Below are 6,000 nucleotides of genomic sequence, written 5' to 3' on the forward strand. Positions count from 1 at the left end.
TTTCAGTTGCCTCAGTGTGGAATTCCAGCGTGTGGTAACAGAGGCAGGGATTCCACGCTGTCCAAACTCAATCTCAAATTTTTCTTTGAAAGTGGTGCTCGTGTGGAGCAAAGAGCTCAACCTTGAAGCTTTGGAGAGAGCTGCATTGATTATTTTAGTGTCTTTTAGGCCATCACCTATAGTTAATTGAAGGGTGTGTGCAAAACATTGAAGTCTTGTCTGGGACTTTGCACTCAAGACATGTTCAACCCTCTCCTGCTCTTCCACAGTCAGGTCGTTCCAAATGTTGAAATCATCATGGTCGTCATCTTCATCTTCCTGTCCAGGAAAACATGTAGTGAACGCCTTCTTCATGTTTGCAGCATTGTCACAGATGATGTGGTCAACCTTTTTTTTTATTTCATATTCTTCGCATATTTGCTCAAACTCTTCACAAATTCTTTCCCCTGTATGGGAACCTCTGAAGCGGTTGCATGCAAGCAACTGAGATTTCAACTGAAGACTGTCATCTTCGATGTTGATCCAATGTCCTGTGACTCCAAGAAAGCCTCTCATCCTGCGGTCTGACCATATGTCTACAGTCACTGACACATTATCTGCCATTGCTAGTTCATTTTTTAGCTTGATTTGTCTCTCTTCGACCAGACTGTCAATCTTTGAAGTAATTGTTCTTCGACTGACTGGAGAGTACTTGTTGTCCACTATTGACAAAAACTGATGAAAGCTTTGATGTTCAACGATGGACAATGGCATGTTGCAATTTATAATTAGGTCAGACAGTATTGAGTGTGTAATGGCTTTCTGCTGGGGATGGTTGTGGTTGTATAGAGGCACACTCCTCGATTCGATGAATTGGGAGATCGAAGGCTGTTTAAGATCCAAAGTTGCTTTGCTATGGATGTACTCTTCATATCTGTAGACAGTAAAAAGAAAAGCGAGGACTATATTTAGCCAACATTATGATCTTCATTGCATAGTAAATCATCAGAAATATAGTTTAGTCCTATGAATCCAAGAATCGAATAATATAATTGTAATCTTGGAACTGCAGACCATATAGCTCTTTAGGATACATTTATAATATTAACAAAATCAATATTCTTCACTCCTTCCTTTCTTTACAATGTAAGGTAATAATGTATTAATAGCTTATAATACATATTCAAAATTAAATATTTACAAATCTGATGATCATTATTGTGTATGCTATTAGGTAGCGTTCTAGCCAAGGTAAGTTTAAGCTATGTTAGTGTTAGCAAACTTAGTTTTCTAACAGCCGTTACAGCTAGCCAAAAGATGCAGTGACGTAGCTTACCTTTTTTTGTGGGTTTTGTAGTGACGTATGAAGTTGGATGTTGTGGTAGTCGTGTCACTGATTTTTGAGCTGCAGACCTTGCATACCGCTGTCCTCCTTTTCTTACTGTCATCGACAATGTAATCCTTGAACCCAAATTGAATTATTTTTGGTCTTGCCGCCTCCATGACTGCTGCTCCTTTAATGACCTGCTCACGCAGCGGGGGTTTGTCCATGCAGAGCGCAATCACCCGAGATGCGTGCATTCATTGCACTGTAAAATCACCCGATCATGTTTCAAAATAAAATAATAATATATATATATTAGTGGTGGGCATAGATAATTTTTTTTTATCTAGATTAAAATCGCAAACGGCAAAAAAAATCCTTTCGTTTACCTTGACAGCTGTCAATTATACGGGGTCATCCCTATGTTCCCTATGTTTAAAAAAAAAAAAAGGTCCGATGTTCCCCGTTTTTCCCAAAAAGGATCCTATGTTCCCTTGTAGCAATACATACCGGGGAGCATAGGACCCTTTTTCTGAAAAAGGGTCCTATGCTCCCCAGGCAGTCCTGAACGTTGGGAAGGCCCATGCAAGTGAATGGAGCAGTCTGCAGCATTGAGAAGAGCCGTTTAATAATCCATAATAACGTACGGTTTAGAAGTTTAATATTTGAAAGTTGTAGAATAAGTTAAATTTGGAATGTTTAGTCAGTAAATCATTTACATATTTATGTAACACAATTATTACTCACATATTTACATGTTAACATATTTAACACAGTCAGGATATTCTGTTGAATCTGCCTCTCTGATTCCCTCACGTTTACCTCAGTCTAAATTCTAGCTTCTGATTGGTTAGTTCAGTCACGTGATGGGTCCGAACAAGGAAGTGTGATTGCTGTGAGTTGTGAAGTACCGCTTGAGAAACTAGTCACCCGACCGTCTCCCTGCTGTTTATTCTCATAAAGAGTGATCCACCACCACATATCGAACCCTCACGTTACAATAATTCAACTAAAGTTTGTTTTTGTACAAGTGGTGGGTACAAAATGATTCTTGACGAGCTCCCAACCCAACTTTGAAAATAGATCGCCTGATAGAGGTCTCGCGATAACGCAGCCATTCACGCCGATAACGGCCCACCAGTAATATATATATATACAGTATATAAAATACAACATAATTTCTAACTTTAAACAAGTCATTTCGAGTCATCTGTCTCAAGTCTAAGTCAAGTCTCAAGTCATGAAGACCAAGTCAAAGTCAAGTCGAGTCTTTTATCAGTGTTAGTCAAGCAAGTCTCAAGTCCTCAAATTTGCGACTCGAGTCTGTCTCGAGTCAAGTCATGTGACTCGAGTCCCCCATGTCTGACTCACAGTCCGTGTTGGTCTCACGGAATCACTTAAATCGTCCGTGATGTGGCCGCGGAATTTGCCCCAATGCAAGTAAATGACCAACCCGGTATCACGCAATTGCGTGCTCCTGCGCACGAACGTTAATCTATTGAAGCGTGTTCCCGAGCACGATAGTCCGACTTTTTGCGTGTTACACAAAACGAAATGTAAACCAATGCATTCTGAATGGGAGTGTTCTAAGACAATTAACGTGCTCCACAAAACGGTACGAGAGAGAGAGAAAGAGAGAGCGGGAGGGACAGAGAGAGAGAGAGAGAGAGAGAGAGAGAGAGAGAGAGAGAGAGAGAGAGAGAGAGAGAGAGAGAGAGAGAGGCTTCAGAAAGGGTGTGCGCAGATAGTACAGTGCACCCTAGTTATGTTTATGCCAAAACCTATATATATAATTAGGCTGTGGAAATTGCAATAAGTTAAGAACACAACTTCGCACGTTGAGCAAACAGCCGTGTGACTCGTTTATTTTGTAAAAAAGAAAACCGGAAAACAAAGCGTGCTGAAGGTAAACAAATCCAGCATGGTCTGTGACGTCATGAGACGCACGTACTCCTTAGGGACCGAGATCCCTGAACCACCAAGAACGTAAATGACATGCAGTAAACAACATCACAATTGAAAGAACAACACATAATGAAATACTGTAGGTGAATTATGTTACGGTCACTACAAGGCTATAATTATATTATTTAGCGTGTAATGAGACAATCTATAGCCAAATTGTCGAAGATGCCCGAGAATCTTCGGGGATATCAGCATGGGAAATCGGCGAATCAGACCCATGAAGGGGGGGGGGGGGGGGGGGGGGGGGGGGGACACGTTAGTTGAGGGGGGGGGGCACGTTTGTTGAGGGGGGGGGAGACACGTTTGTAGGGGGGTCAACTGAGAACCCCAATTCCCAGAATCCCCCGCGGCTCCGGAACACGGCGTAGCTTATATTAATCTTTATTATCTGAATGGGAAATGCAATATTTTAGGACAGATACACCATTAAACGCGTTTCTGATGACATTTCTAGCGAGAAATGTACATTTTCCTTACATAATCTTCAGTCAGTGAATGTGTATGATCTTTATTAATCTTTATTATCTGAATGGGAAATGCAATATTTTAGGACAGATACACCATTAAACGCGTTTCTAATGACTTTTCTAGCGAGAAATGTACATTTTCCTTACATAATCTTCAGTCAGTGAATGTGTATGATCTTTATTAATCTTTATTATCTGAATGGGAAATGCAATATTTTAGGACCGATTCACCGTTAAACGTGTTTCTAATAACATTTCTAGCGAGAAACATACTTTTTACTTGCATAATCTTCAGTCAGTGATTGTGTCTGATCTTTAGTTTTATAGTTATTAGGATTTGATCGGCTCGCTCGCATGTTTCAACGACGTCAGGTTGCTTTCGCTAAACTAGCAGCTCACGTGCTTCCTGCGTTTGTGTTATTAAACTGTTACTTTATGTAACTTTTAATGATATCATCTTGTTAGAAACACGTATATCTGAGAGCCAACCCAGTCACCAAAAGCATACGTTGACAGTGTACTTTTCGTGAACACTGGATTACGTCGCATTTCAACATAAAATAGCGTGTTATACAGACACACACACGCACGCACACGCACAGACACACACACACACAAGCACACACAAGCACACACACGCACGCACAGACACACAGACACAGACACACGCACACACACACACACACGCACACACACGCACACGGTGCATTTCGCTGCTAAAACAACAACAAAAAAATATTCCCTCAAATATTATTACTTTCAAAACGTTGGCCAAAATGGCCAATAATATCATTTTTTATTTGGGATGCTTCTAGGACATTTTGGGTGGATTTTGAACGGTATGTGGGGGGCACGTTTTTTGCAGGACCTGGCAACCCTGCGCTGTTGCCCGAGATCTGGATCCGGCCGGCGTGGTGCCGTCTCCTTTTGACCTTTTGACCCCAGACTTCTGGGGGAATAGCTGAATCAATTCATTAGTCAATCAGAAGCATGTAAATATCTTCCCGGTGGCGTAAGAGGACGAACAAGGTGTCCTTCAACATCTACGCTTCCAGGAGATTGCAACGGTGCCACACATGAGCATATTCGAACATGTTTAATGGTAGTAATTAGCTGTCGAAATTGGAGGCCTTAATCAATACTGAGCAGCTATTGATTTGCTTCCCGATAAAGATTTGTCACAAATGACATGTTATTTAGCATCTACACGTTGAGCTGAGTCCAATGACACCAAGAACGACACTCTAGCTAATGGTAACATGTGTTTTACATGGTACACCTAGGTCTAGGACATGATCTCGGTGTAGCAAGAGGCCGAGCTTGATCTCATTGGACTCAGCTTAACGTGTAGATGCTAATTAACATGTAATTTGTCAAAAATCTCCATCGGGAAGCAAATCTATAGCTGGTCATTATTGATAAAGGCCTCCAAAATCGACAGCTAATTACTACCCCGAAACATATTCAAATATGATCATGTGTGGCACTGTTGCAATCGTCTCGAAACGTAGATGTCAAAGGACACCTTGTTTGCTCTGTTGCACCACCGGGAAGATATTTTCATACTTCTAATGGATTGATTCATATTTTAAGGTTCTCGGAGTGAGACTTTAAGTGGCTGCAGCAGAAGTGTTGAGACGAAAGATGATATCAAGAGATTTATAGAATATTCCCATTCACATTATGATTCTTCGTCGTAACATCCGACCAAACATCCTTTACATTCACAGAGCGAAGATTATGAAAGTCCAGGCTCAGCAAGTGCTCCATCTCGTTGCACCTGCACCCAGCGGCTCGCTTGCAAGATTTTGGCCTGAAGTTCTTCCCAGACCAACACCCTAGCCATCCAACATGCATATCTGAGAATCAGGCCTCTCTTTAATAATGACAAAAAGTTACGAGAGAAACACACATTAACTTTTTGTTATCTCATAATCGGCGTGGTGCCGGCTCCATTTGACCTTTTGACCCCCGACTTCAAAAACGTGGCCACAGGCCAGCTGTGTCTACACACCTTTAGCCACAAATGTACACCTCCATCCCACAAAAAATGGGGAGTAGAAACTAACCTGTGTCTTATGTACATTTACTGTACTGTTGGAGGTCACGCCCCTTTGCCGACCTTTTCGAGATAGCTAGGGATGCTAAAATGTTTACACACATTTCCCGGGGCCCCGTGTACGACATATCCGAGATTTGGAATTCTAGCCCTTAGAGAAAAAAAGTTTTCTCAAATGGAGTGTCATTTGGACAAAGCCCCTCAGA

Source organism: Gadus morhua, chromosome 3 (assembly GCF_902167405.1).
Source record: "Gadus morhua chromosome 3, gadMor3.0, whole genome shotgun sequence".
Taxonomy (NCBI): domain Eukaryota; kingdom Metazoa; phylum Chordata; class Actinopteri; order Gadiformes; family Gadidae; genus Gadus; species Gadus morhua.